The following is a 15,222-nucleotide window of genomic DNA, read 5'->3' as shown; positions in this document are numbered from 1 at the left end:
TGGGGGCTTTTTCACAAGTTACCCTGATTGTGTTGAGGAATGCTCCTAATATACTCAATTTGCTTCTAAGATCAATCCCATTCACAATAGATACAAAGACAAACCAATACTTGGTATAAGCTTAACCCCGGATGTCAAAGATCACTATGATAATTACCTTAAAGAAAGAAATAGAAGAGGATACCAAAAAATGGAAAATCTTCCATGCTCATGGATTAGAAGATTCAGTATCATCAAAATTTCCATTCTCCCAAAAGCAATTTACATATTCAATGCGATACCAATCAAAATACAAAGACATTCTTCTCAGATCTGGAAAAAGTGATGCCAGAATTCATATGGAGGCACCGAAGACCTCGAATAGCTAAAGCAATCTTGTGCAAGAAAAACAAAGTTAGAGGCTTCGCAACACCAGATTTCAGGACATACTACAGGGCAGTTGTAATCAAAACAGCATGGTACTGGTACAGAAATAGATGGATAGACCAATGGAACAGAATTGAAACACCAGAAATCAATCCAAATGTCTACAGCCACCATATATTTGATCAAGGATCTAAAACCAATTCCTGGAGCAAGGACAGTCTATTCAACCAATGGTGCTGGGAAAACTGCATTTCCATATGCAGAAGCATGAAGCAAGACCCCAACATTACACCTTACACAAAAATCCATTCAACATGAATTAAAGACCTAAATCTATGACATGACACCATCAAATTTTTAGAGAACATCAGAGAAATCCTCCAAGATGCAGGCACAGGTAAGATTTCTTGGAAAGGAACCCAGAGACACAGGAAGTCAAAGCCAGAATTAACAATTGGAATTACATCAAATTGAGAAGTGTCTGTACTGCAAAAGAAACAGGAAAGTGAAGAGGCAACCAACAGAATGGGAAAAATATTTGCAAATTATGCAACTGATAAAGGATTAATAACCAGAATCCACAGAGATCAAGAAACTCCACAACAACAAAACAAACAACCCACTTAAGAGATGGTCCAAGGACCTAAATAGATATTTTTCAAAAGAGGAAATCCAGGTTGGTGCCGTGGCTCAATAGGCTAATCCTCCACCTGCGGCACCAGCACCCAGGGTTCTAGTCCCAGTCAGGGCACTGGATTCTGTCCCGGTTGCTCCTCTTACAGTCCAGCTCTCTGTTGTGGCCCGGCAGTTAAGTAGAGTATGGCCCAGCTCTTTGGGCCCTGCACCCACATGGAAGACCAAGAGAAAGCACCTGGCTCCTGGCTTCAGGTCAGTGCAGTGCGGTGGCCACAGCACACGGGCCGCAGTGGCCACTGGGGGGTGAACCAACGGAAAAGGAAGACCTTTCTCTCTGTCTCGCTCTCTCACTGTCCACTCTGCCTGTCAAAAAAAAAAAGAGGAAATCCAAATGGCCAACAGACACATGAAAAAATGTTCAGGATCACTGGCCATCAGGGAATGCAAATCAAAACTACAATGAGGTTTTACCTCACCCCTGTTACAATAACTTACATACAGAAATCAACTAACAGCAGATGCTGGCAAGGATGTGGGATAAAGGGGCACTAACTCACTGTTGGTGGGGATACAAACTGGTAAAGCCACTATGGAAGTCAGTCTGGAGATTTTTCAGAAACCTGAATGTAGCCCTACCATATGACCCAGCCATCCCACTCCTTGGAATTTACCCAAAGTAAAGTAAATTGGCAAATAAAGTAGCTGTCTGCACCTCAATGTTTATTGCAGCTCAATTCACAATAGCTAAGACATGGAATGAACCTAAATGCCCATCAACAGAAGACTGGAAAATGAAATTATGGGATATGTACCCTATAGAATACAATATAGCAGTAAAAAATGAAATCTGGTCATTTGCAACAAAATGGAGAAATCTGGAAAACATCATGCTAAGTGAATAAGTCAGTCCCAAAGGGACAAATATATGTTCTCCCTAATTGGTGACAATTAACTGAGCACCTAAAAGGTAAACTGTTGAAGTGAAATGGACACCATGAGAAACAATGATTTTATTTATGATTGACACATTCATCCTCACTGTCGAGGAACAACCTACAATTTTATTCCTTTTAGTATGTTTTTTGTTCTACCTAATACCATTGGTCGAACTCTTTAATTAATACAAAATTATTCTTAGGTGTTTAATTTCACTGAAAAGAGACTCCCGTTAAATATAAGAATGTGAATAAGAGAGGTAGGAGATGTACAGTTAGACACATGCTCAGTCGGACTTACCCCTAATGGTAAAACTGAAACATGCCAGGGGATTCCCAGTTAATCCCATCAAGGTGGCATGTTCCAATGCCATGTTACTCGTCAAAGTGATCAAAGTTCATAATTGATCATAATGATAGGATTAAGTGTCAAATGGATCACATAAACAAGACTAGTGTCTGCTAATAACTGTAAGAATTAAAAAGGAGAGAAAGAGCCAACATGGAAAGCAGAATACACAGTAGACTCATAGAATGGCAGATGTCCTAAATGTCATAAATAAGAGTGTCGGTGGCCTGTGCCGTGGCTAACTAGGCTAATCCTCTGCCTTGCGGTGCCGGCACACTGGGTTCTAGTCCCGGTTGGGGCACCAGATTCTGTCCCGGTTGCCCCTCTTCCAGGCCAGCTCTCTGCTCTGGCCAGGGAGTGCAGTGGAGGATGGCCCAAGTGCTTGGACCCTGCACCCCATGGGAGACCAGGAGAAGCACCTGGCTCCTGCCTTTGGATCAGCGCGATGGGCCAGCCGTGGCAGCCATTGGAGGGTGAACCAATGGCAAAGGAAGACCTTTCTCTCTGTCTCTCTCACTATCCACTCGACCTGTCCAAAAAAATAATAAATAAGTAAATAAATAAATAAATAAGAGTGTCAATTGTTAAATCAACAACAGGGGCCACTGTGTACTTACTCCCCATGTAGGATCTCTGTCCTTAATGTTTTTCCTTTGTAAATTTATAGTAAAACTGGTATTAAAATAGTACTTTATACTTTGTGTGTCTGTTTAGGTACAATCTGTTGAAATCTTTGCCTAGTGTATATTAAGTTGATCTTCTGTATATAAAGATTGAAAATGAATCTTAATGAAGAATGGGGGGCAGGTGCTGCGGCACAGAGGGTAAATACCCTGGCCTGAAGCACTGGTGTCTCATATGGGCACCTGTTTGAGACCCAGCTGCTCCACTTATGATCCAGCTCTCTGCTAAGGCCTGTGAAAGAAGTAAAAGATGGCCTAAGTCCATAATCACTGGCACCTGCATGAGACCTCGAGGAAGCTCCTGCCTCCTGGCTTTGGATTGGCATAGCTCTGGCTGTTGTGGACATTGGAGCATGAACCATCAGATAGAAGACCTCTCTCTCTCTTTCTCTCTCTCTCTCTCTCTCTGCCCCTCCTCTCTCTGTGGTGTAACTCTGACTCACAAATAAGTAAGTCTTTCAAAAAATGAAGAATGAAATGGGAAAAAGATTAGGAGATGGAATGGTTTGCAAGTGGGAAAGTGGTTATGGAGGGAAAATTGCTATAATCCAAAAGTTGTACTTTTGAAGTTTATATTTATTAAATAAAAGTTTTCCAAAAAAGCTAATGAATAGAGATGGAAGTGGTACAGAAAGAGGCGGTGACCCAAATGCATCTATATAAATACCAAAAGTGTTCCTTCATATATTCTAAAACCTTAGGTATATATGATTTGAATAATTATCATACTATGTTATGCCCTAATTCAAGAGATTATGATTGACACATTCATCCTTTGTAGATACCATACATATTTGCCTTTGTCACTTTTATTCCATTCAACCCCTCTCTGTGGAGGATCTCAGGTAAGGCCATTATTTCATGCTGTGTTGTCAGAGGGGGCAATCCTAGGGAATTTTTCAAGTGTTTTCCATAACAACAGGGGTTGAATTCCTAATGCATAGTTAGTTCCTAAGTAGTGGAACCCTCATACCCCAGATTCAGAATCTTAGTCACCTAGGCCCCCAGAGGTGTCAGTCCAGGGTGAAGGGAATCTAGAATGGGGTAGTAGAGGAGAGTAGTGATGATATCAATTGCAGATTTGAGACTGGTTTGTTAGGGGTGGAGGGAGCTGTCTAATTTGTTCCATTGACCTTGTAAGTTTCTCAAGACCATCCTAAAGCAGGCACTTTATGTATACACACATGCACACACACATACATATGTAGAATATCAAGTTATATATATAATGATATATTATTTACATCAAGTATTATATATATATAAAATTTAAATGTGAAAGGCAGGGGAGGTAGAGATATGGCTCCTTCATTTGCTGATTCACACCCCAAATACTCAGCCAGGTGTAAGCCAGTCAAGCCAGGTCTCCCTCCATCCTGGTCTCCCACATGGGTTGCAGGAATCCCAGCACTTGGACCACCTGCTTCTGTCTTTCCAGGTACATTAGCAGGAAGCTGGGTCAGAATCAGAGCAGCCGGAACTAAGTATGGGATGCTGTGCCATAACACCAGCCCCTGGGTGCAGGCACTTTAAGAAGCAAGTATGGGGCCAGCGTGGTGCCATAGCAGTTTAAGCCTCTATCTGTGATGCCAATATCCCATGCAGGTGCCAGTTCGAGACCCAGCTGCCCTACTTCCAATCCAGTTCTCTGCTAGTGCACCTGGGAAGACAGCAGAGGAGGATCCAAGTGCTTGGGACCCTGTACCTGTGTGGGAGAGCCAGAAAAAGCTCCCGGATCCTGGCTTCAGCCTGGCTCAGCCCCAGCTGTTACAGCCATTTGAAGAGTGACCCAGTAGACAGAAGATCTGCCCTGTCTCTGTAACTCTGCCTTTCAAGTAAATGAAAACATTAATCTTAAAAAAATAAAAGCAAGTGCATGTGAATGGCATAAATTGTGGACCATAGTGGATATAGCAGTTTGTTATCTAGATCCTGCAAGACTAAGCTATTCCTTCAGCTGTTGGAAGTATTATTTGCTAATGGATTATGTTGCTATCCTCTCTGAGAATTCTTTTAGGCAAAAGGAAAGTACCTCATCTGAGAATGTGGCCCCTACTCCACTTCCTCTGACTGGTTAATTTGGAGAGGGGAGGATCATCAGATTATGGCTCAGTTCCCTTGTCTCAATTTGGAACCTCCCTGAAGGGCCACCCCACTTCCAGAATTCCCCATAGAATCAACTGTCTTCTATTTTAGTTTATCACAATTCAATCTTGATTCAATCCTTTATAGAGATTGTGTTCCCAAGAGTTAGTAAGAAACACTCTACCTCACCTGAGAAGAGATCACAGTATCAGGTGAAGAACCTCAATCAAATGAGAATCTTGCATAGATGAAGGAGGACATGCAAGGAGTTGTGGAAGAAGGCTAGCAGAGTTGGCAGGGAGTATTGAAAGCTGAAGAGTTGTGCAGAACTTTCAGAGGTCACAAATGCTGGGAGTTGAAGTTTGGACTCATCCAAAGTGGAATGACCTAGAGGGGAACCTCAATTATAATAAAAATCCTAGAAATGTCCCACTGTGGGAGTAAGTAGCATACACTAAGAATAAGGACTATATCTTAGGAGTAAATGCAAAACTGAAATGGTATTTCCCTAAAAGGTACAAAACCTAAATTTCGTAGTCTGAGGGTGATCTGTTAGTATTAAACTGCCTGTCATAACAAAATTCAGTATTTAGTGGCAGATGACATAGTTAAGACCCTCTGTAACTATTACTACATCCAGCGCACGGACAAAAGCTAGACAGGCAAAGCCGCAAGAAGATGTTCTCAATTACAAATATAAAAATCAATAGAAATAGGCCCAGAGAAAATTCAGGTGCTAGAGTTAGACAAGGATAGTGGTTAGAAGTAATGATGAATTTGAAATGACTATGATTAAAATACTAAGGAAAATTGAGAAAATATGGACAAACCATAGAAAATCAAAGACAACCTGAAAGTCCTCAAAGCAACCAAAGAAAAAAGACAATTTCTATTAAAGGAGCAACAATATTGATGACTTTCAAAAGGACCTATGGAAGTAAGACGACATTGGATGATGATTATGATATTTGACTTTTCAAGGGTTAACGTAGGACAAGGAGACACTGTGACTTCCTAAAAATTTAGAACTGATGAAAATATTCCTCAAAAATGAAGACAAAATGGGTCCCAGTCCCAGGCCTGGCTGTCCCGCCTCTGATCCAGCTGTCTGCTTTGGCCTGGGAAAGCAATAGAAGATGACCCAAGTCCTTGGGCCCCTGCACCCATGTGGGAGACCCAGAAGAAGCTCCTGGCTGCTGGCTTCGGATTGGCCCAGCTCCGGCCATTGCAGCCATTTGTGGAGTGAACCAGTGGATGGAAGACCTGTCTTTCTCTTTTTTGAAAAGCTGGAAACACAGAAAAGTGTAACTGCACTAGAAGAAACACTACAGAGATTTCTTCAGGCTGCTGCAGGAAGATGATTTAATGTGGAGATATATAACTCCAGAAATTTAGATAATCAAGACATAAAATGCAAATAAATATAAATGAATACTGACTGTATAAACCCTGTATAGTTTTACAACTTTTATGTACATCTACTTTTTCAAAATAAAATGCTCTTGAAAACCACATTAAACTTCCCCCAAAACCAGAGATGGCAGAAGGCACTTCAGGAGATCCCCAGTCCTTCCCACAAGACTAGAGATTATAATCATCCCAGCAAGTGGCTCATGGTCTAGCCAACAGTGGAGCTGACAGGTTCTTCCATGGGACTACCGAGCTCCTTAAAATTACAGGCCACTAGGCCGGCGCCACGGCTCACTAGGCTAATCCTCTGCCTTGTGGCACCGGCACACTGGGTTCTAGTCCTGGTCGGGGTGCCGGATTCTGTCCCGGTTGTCCAGGCCAGCTTTCTGCTGTGGCCATGGAGTGCAGTGGAGGATGGGCTGAGTACTTGGGCCCTGCACCCCATGGGAGACCAGGAGAAGTACCTGGCTCCTGCCATCGGATCAGCGCGGTGTGGTGGCTGCAGCACGCCAGCCGCAGTGGCCATTGGAGTGTGAACCAACAGCAAAAGGAAGACCTTTCTCTCTCTGTCTCTCTCTCACTGTCCACTCTGCCTGTCAAAAAATAAATCAAAAAAATAAATAAATAACAAAAAAATTACAGGCCACAGGAGCTCAGATAGCAACTGTCATCCTCATACAAAACAGTGGGTCCAAGCAAAACTTTCATCCTTACAAAACGAGAGTTGATGAGGATCTGAGCCAACACTGTAGTCATATGCAATACTAGAAAGGGGATAGCATCACAAGAGACTTCCTCAGCTGCCCCTCAACTCTAGAGAATGGAGAGCCCATATCCAGTGGATGACCAAGTCCAGACCAGGTAAGTAGACAAGACCCAGAATGACTGCTGGTCCCCCACAACAAGAGAAAGAATAGAAGCTATTAGAGATCCTTCTGCTTCCATTGGCTAGAGGTAAATGAGGCCCCATGCAATAACCGCCCCTGCCACCTGCCATCTCCCTGAACTGGAGATGATGGGACCTCTGTCATCCCAAGATTTGAAAAATGGAAGGGACCAGCATTGTCATAGTGAGTCGAGCTGCTGCCTGTGACATCGGCATCCAACTTGGATGCCAGTTTGAGACCTGGCTGCTCAGCTTCAGATCTGCTCCCTGCTAAGGATCCTGAGGAAACAGCAGGATATAACTCAGGTGCTTGGGCCCCTGCACTCACATAGGAGACATGAGAGAAAACAGGATCCAAAGCTTTAGGTCCCCTAATTAACCCTTATGTCATGGGGGTTTGTTCACATGTTGGAGGTTTCAAGTCATACCCTGTATCACAACTTGATGGAAATCCTGAAAAAGCAACTCCCAATTCCCTACCCAGTAAATGCCACACCACTGTCCCTCAGTGCAGGTCCCAGCTTGCCTCCCTCTCTCCAAGACTAGATATTAATGTTTCCAGCAGTGACACCTTAGACACCTTTGAGACAATCGAGAGTCTCCACAGGTAGCCCGCCATGGTCTACAACATTTCATATGCTGGGAAACTACCTCTCATGCCATTGTTAAAGTTGGAGCTGATAGAAGCATCTGCCAGCAGCATTCATCACAGATGAGGGGATCCCAGAATGCAAATTCCGCAGGTCTCCCTCAGCATAAGATGACTGCACCCACAGTGAGACTTCCCTTATCCCAAACACAAGGAATAATCAGTCTCAGCAGGCAGCCTCTCCTTGCAGTACAAGTATCCTACATCAATGTCCCCACATTGTAGTGGATGAACAGAGCCCCAATGAACCAAGTATCTCCTTCCCCAGGGGATGTTGTCTCAGAACATGAAAGACAAGAGTGGTTCTCACAAGCCAACAGATAATACCAAAACTCCCATGATAGGAATGGCAGGAGCCCAGCAACAAATCTCCCCCCAAAATCGAACCATTGAATAGCCTGCACCCAACACAATCCTTTTATCTGCTGTATTCCCTGCTGAATAGCCCCAGAGGAAAGGGAGAGGGGTGCTAGGGACAGGACTGAAAGTGAAAGAGATGTAAGAGGGGAGTGGGAAAAAAAAAAGTGGGAAAGGAACAATTATGCACAGACACAAAATCTGGGATCTGAGCAAGCAAAATTATTCTCCCAAAATGCATGGAAGCAAATTTGAGCAAGTACTCCCAGTCATATCTAATAGTAGAAATGGCAACAACAAAAGTGATTCCCTGAATGGCCCATTCCAGGTCCTTGCAAAGCTATCCATGACTAGTAGGGCCCTAAACATGTACAGTCAAACCATATTATCTAGGCCTACTCTACACTGTATAATAATATTTGGCCATTTTTGATTAGCTTGTTTCAGCATGAAACAATCATGTTATAACCTATGTCCTTAATACATTTTTTGCAAAAAAAATTCTTGAGTACCTTTATTCCATAAGTTCTTTTAAGAACTTTTAAGAAGATCCATTGAATGCCACTCGTGTCAACAACTGTGATAATACCAGTTAAAATAGTTTACATTGAGGTTGCTACAGTTACAAAGACTGCATTGAATAGGGCAAAGTTGACCTTTATGGCTGCTGCCTGTTCTCACCTCTAATTGTTTAAAAAGTCATATATATAAATAATTTAATTGGAGAGGGGGAGAGAGGGAGATCTTCCATATGCTGATTCACTCTCGAAATGGCTCCCAAGCCCGAGTAGGGCAAGGCTGAACCCAGGAAAGTAATCAGGATTTTAATCTGACTCAAATGGCCATAACATGAAGAAAATCTCATAGGAGCAGATATCTTACACTTGAACATTATGTATTGTACGAAAAAAATTGTATCAAATACTATATAATCCCTCATGCTATATTATCCATGTAGACTTTTATATTAAAATAAAGAAAAGGTATTGTAAAGAAAAACTGAACTATTGAAAGAGTTCCTTTCTTATGGGAAACCTATCCTGTCATTAATAAAAAGAGGTGCACTCCACAGTTTCAGTCTAAAGAGTTTCATAAAGGACAGTTGGGGATTACAGGATCAGTGAAGAGGGTGGGACTGGCATTATACAGAAAGCTCTTTCTTGGGGGGGGGTTCCTTGTCCCCACAGTGCCTGCACCACGTGGCTGCTCCTTCTCTCCAGCTTCTGCCCCGTCAGTCTCCCCTTCCCGCCTTCTCTCCCTCTCTGATGATCTTGTCTGCATTCAGGGCCTCAGCAAGTCTCCTACTCAGCTTCTTCACTTTCCTTGTCTTCCTTTGGATGTCTGTAGGAGTTACCTGCCGGCTGTAGAAAGACCAGGAAACCCCTGGATCTGCGGGTGGAACCATCAAAGTCATCTCCGAGGCTGGCCCAGGGGTGGGCGTGGGCGTGGGCCTGGACTGCAGACCCACAGCACCAGCCGGACCTGGGGCTCTGCTTGGGATTGCCGGTGCTGTCATCTTCCAGGCATTTGCAAAATTCAAACTGGGTAAAGGCTCTCACTCGCTGCTGCTGGCCCAGAGCCCTGCAGCCACCTGAGTGCACAGACCTGCTGGGGCTTTTCCAGGTTCCCCTCGGCCGGCGGCGCTGGAATGCATCGCCTGAGAGGGCAGTAACTCGAGTAACCGGGCTCTGGAAGGCGCAGCTGGTCTGAGCGGCATTGGGGAGCCTGTGCCGGGTGTCGGCTTGGTCTTCATCACATACGCTTCTTGCTTCCTTCGAAAGGTCTCAGGAATCATTGTTCTTCTCAGCCTCCTCTTGAAAAGCAAAACCAAACTTGAGCAGAGTGGAAGACACAGACCGCCATCCATGGATGGGGTCCCAGCTGCCTCCACCTCCCCTTCTGGGCGAAACTGCCTTACACTGTACACCGCTGACATCCAGAAGGCTTGGGGCATGAGCGGTTTGTGAGGATGAGACGGAAAAGCTGTGTGTTTTAGAGTTCGTTTTTATTTGATAGCAGAGTGACAGAGAGTGAAGGAGAGAAGGGGAGGACAGAAGAACGTCTCTCACTTGCTCTTACAATTGCTCTCAGTAACTCTTTCTTTGAAATAAATTAAGAAACGTTTCAGAACAATCTGGTCTCTGATCCCAAGAAAGTTCACATAACAAAGAGTAGATGACATTGCCTGTCCCTCAAAACCATGGAGATAATACTGTTTGAGGTTGTGGCCATGTTTGGAGTGAACCAGCAGATGGAGGGCTTCTCTACCCTCCCCCCACCCAGTAACTCAGCCTTCCAAATAAATTAGTAAATCTTAAGAAAAAATTCTGTGAGTTACTCAGAGAAATTTCAGTGAAGGAAAAAGTACACCAGTGTACACTCTGCGTTCACAATACTTCTCTACTCACTAGGGAGGGCTGGCTTGGAGATGAGAACAATACAGGTTTTCCCATGGTCACAAGGTTTGCCTGGCTGCCCTCAGTGTGGGATGTGCACAGCCTGTGGATCCTTGGAAAATGCTGGAACTTTGCCCTCTGGCTCGTCCTTTATAGAGGAAGACAGTGGACAACCAACTCATTGGGAAATCCACGGATCCTGGGAAAAATACAATGACTTCCACCAGTAGACAATCCTATCAGTGGATAAGCCACAGGCCAAGGGAAAATATATGCGGGAAGCATTTTCTGTATGTAAAAATTAGAAAGTTTCCATATATATAAATTTGCATATGACATTGTTTTTTTATTTTTTATTTTTTTTAAAAATTAAGACTGGGTGATTTATTAATCTTGTTAAGAACTCTGATACAAAACACAGTAAAAGGCCACAGACCAGTAAATAAACCACGTGGCTTTGGGCTACTTTACAATTGCTGCTACAGCACTGTCCGCAATACACTTTTCATCACTTCCAATGAGGGTGTACAAATACCAAAAAGGAAAGTGTCACTCCTCTGGTTAAAAAGTTTAATAAAGCTTTAAGTATTTGCTGGTTTAAGTATTACCAATCTAAAAATCTTTTAAAAAAATTTCAGTTAACATGAGATTTACAGAGAAGGTTACTAGGTTTTGAAGGCAAGGCAGTTGGTTCCTATGCCATAAGAAATTTTTCCTTTGAATTTATGCATTAGTAAAGTAGCAGATTGTATTATAGTCCTCAAGTCACTTAAATTTATATAGGTTATTAGCATTATCTTTAAATATACAATATAAACAAAACTGTACATTGATGGCATATTAACTTTGTTTTCCAAAACAATAGGCAACTGATGAGCTAAAGACACCGTAGTCTGCCAAAAACAAAGGCACATCTGAGTGAGATACATGCCCTTTCTCCTCTATGATTGGGTTATGTAGTCCTTGCTTACATCTGACAAAATAATAAACAGTGCATTCTATTATTTTCATCCTACTTTTCATTTTTGTTAGAAAATGCAGAAACTCCTCAATGACCTTAGCCATATGTAGTCATTGAACTGGAATAGTATTTGTAAAGTTTTTTTTTTTTAATTTATTCAAAAAAGGCATAGTATTTTAGTACTATTTTGTAATGCTTTTACAAAAACGCTACTGATCAAATAAGCTTTTAAGAATCGGAAAAATAAAAATTCAAAAGTCGTTCACCATTTTCCTCAGGTGGTCAGTAGCATTGCCTTGTCTTGGATCCTCAGTGCTGCCAAAAGGCCAGTATAATGAATTTATAATTGCACTGTAGATTCTGCTAAAATATGATTTAAAGTGACATTGATTGCACTGAAAAGGGATAGTGCTTTTGTGGAATTTTTCAAATTTGAATAATAGCTGCCTTTTTAAGGCAATGAATTTACATAAACATGGAAGCTAATGGTGTTACTGATTTTTAAACCTCTTTGACCATCTTCTAGTTTTTACTCCTAGTTTTTACATCTAGGAGAACTGTGAATAACACCCACAGTTCTTAAACTGTTTAATGCCATGTCTTAAATGCCAGTATTTGCTGCTGAAGACAAAAATGAAAAGTAGGACATTGGTTTTAATAGGCTAAAGTAGAAACTGTGTTGGTACTGTGGCCCAGTGGATTAAGCCACCTCTGGAAATGCCCACATCCCATAGAGGGCCAGGTTGGAGTCCCGACTGGTAGACTTTGAATCCTGCTCCCTGATGGGTCTAGGAAAGCAGTGGAAAGAACCAGCTGATGCAAGATGGCTCTTTGGGTCTGTCTCTCTTGTTCGCTGCCCCTATGCCTTTCTAAATAAATAAGTAGCAAGTAAATCAGTAAATATGTGAAAAGATTGATTTCAAAAATCAAATCCTAAGGTTGGCATGGTGGTGTAGCTGATAAAGCTGCCACCTACAGTGTCGGCATCCAACTTGGGCACTAGTTTGACTCCTGGCTGCTCCACTTCTGATCCAGCTCTCTGCTATGGCCTGGGAAAGCAGTGGAAGATGGCCCAAGTCCTTGGGCCCTGCACCCATGTGGGAGACCCAGAAGAAGCTCCTGGCTCATGGCTTTGGATTCGCGCAGCTCTGGCCATTGCAGCCAACTGGTGAGTGAACCAGTAGATGGAAGACCTTTCTCTCTCTCTGCCTCTCCTCTCTCTGTGTAATCTGACTTTCAAATAAACAAATAAATCTTTAAAAAAATCAAGTCCTGTAGCAATGCACAGGACTCATGGAAAAAGATAATCAAATTAAGGCGTGAGGGAACTTGTTTAACAGAATTGCATACCATAGGCAGTTCTTACTTGTGGGCAGCCTTTGGACAAATCAAGGCCAGTCTTGGCTTGTGGAGTTCTTGGGACAAGAAAGTCACATACTCCCATCCTGAAGGAGGGTGGTAATCAAGAACGCTGTGTTAGAATTCTCTGTATTACCGGAGGCCTGATAAGTTGCTTACATATGTTGTTATCTTTTGTGCTTCTTTGTGCTGGTTATGTATAAATACCACCGAGACATTGGAATAAATGAGCCTTGATCAGCCTTGTTGTCTTTTTTTTTAACTTTTATTTAATGAATATAAATTTCCAAAGTACGACTTATGGATTACAATGGCTTCCCCCCCCATACCGTCCTTCCCACCCACAACCCTCCCCTTTCCCACTCCCTCTCCCCTTCCATTCACATCAAGATTCATTTTTGATTATCTTAATATACAGAAGATCAGCTTAGTATACATTAAGTATGGATTTCAACAGTTTGCTCCCACACAGAAACATAAAGTGAAAAATAATAGATGATTTTTTTTAAATGATGATGAAATCAGAGCAGACCTATTGTCATGTTTAATCCCAGTGAGAGTCAAGTTGGGAATTGATAATTTCTTTTTTTTTTTTTTACAGAGGATCAGTTTAGTATGCATTAAGTAAGGATTTCAACAGTTTGCACCCCCATAGAAACACAAAGTGAAATATATTGTTTGAGTACTCATTATAGCATTAAATCTCAATGTACAGCACATTAAGAATAGAGATCCTACATGAGGAGTAAGTGCACAGTGACTCCTGTTGTTGACTTTACCAATTGACACTCCTGTCTATGGCATCAGTAATCTCCCTATGCTCCAGTCATGAGTTTCCAAGGCTATGGAAGCCCTCTGAGTTCTCCAACTCTTATCTTGTTTAGACAAGGTCATAGTCAAAGTGGAGGTTCTCTCCTCCCTTCAGAGAAAAGTACCTCCTTCTTTGATGACCTGTTCTTTCCACTGGGATCTCACTCGCAGAGATCTTTTGCCAGAGTGTCTTGGCTTTGCATTGCTGAAATACTCTCATGGGCTTTTCAGCCAGATCCAAATGCCTTTAGGGCTGATTCTGAGGCCAGAGTGCTATTTAGGACATCTGCCATTCTATGAGTCTGCTGAGTATCTCACTTCCCATGTTGGATCACTCTCCCCTTTATTTACTCCATCGGTTAGCGTTAGCAGGTACTAGACTTGTCTATGTGCTCCCTTTGACTCCCAGTCCCTTCACCATGACCAACTGTGAACTGAAATTGATCACCTGGAACAGTGAGATGGCATTGGTACATGCCATCTCGATGGGATTGAATTGGAATCCCCTGGTATGCTTCCAACTCCACCACTTGGGGCAAGTCAGCCTGAGCATGTCCCAAATTATACATCTCTTCCCTCTTCCATTCCCACTCCCATGTTCAACAGGGATCACATTTCAGTTAATTATCAACACTTAAGAATAACTGTGCATCAATTACAGAACTAAACCAGTCATATTAAGTAGAACAGATAAAAAAACTACTAAGACGGATAATTTATTAAGTTGTTCATTAACAGTCAGGGCTATGCTGATCAAGCCACCGTTTCCCATAGTGTCTACCTCACTCCAACAGGTTTCGCTCTTCGTGTTCAGTCAGTCGTCACCGATCAGGGAGAACATATGGTATTTGTCCCTTTGGGACTGGCTTATTTCACTCAGCATGATGTGTTCCAGATTCCTCCATTTTGTTGCAAATGACTGGATTTCGTTGTTTCTTACTGCGGTATAGTATTCTAAAGAGTACATATCCCATAATTTCTTTATCCAGTCTACCGTTGATGGGCATTTAGGTTGGTTCCAGGTCTTAGCTATTGTGAATTGAGCTGAAATAAACATTAGGCTGCAGACCGCTTTTTTGTTTGCCAATTTAAATTCCTTTGGGTAAATTCCAAGGAGTGGGATGGCTGGGTTGAATGGTAGGGTTATCTTCAGGTTTCTGAGGAATCTCCAGACTGACTTCCATAGTGGCTTGACCAGTTTGCATTCCCACCAACAGTGGGTTAGTGTCCCTTTTTCCCCACATCCTCGCCAGCATCTGTTGTTGGTAGATTTCTGCATGTGAGCCATTCTAACCGGGGTGAGGTGAAACCTCATTGTGGTTTTGATTTGCATTTCCCTG

This window comes from Oryctolagus cuniculus, chromosome 16, assembly GCF_051225735.1.
Source record: "Oryctolagus cuniculus isolate XC-2025 breed Fujian yellow rabbit chromosome 16, ASM5122573v1, whole genome shotgun sequence".
NCBI lineage: Eukaryota > Metazoa > Chordata > Mammalia > Lagomorpha > Leporidae > Oryctolagus > Oryctolagus cuniculus.
Note: the sequence above shows the minus strand (reverse complement) of the source record.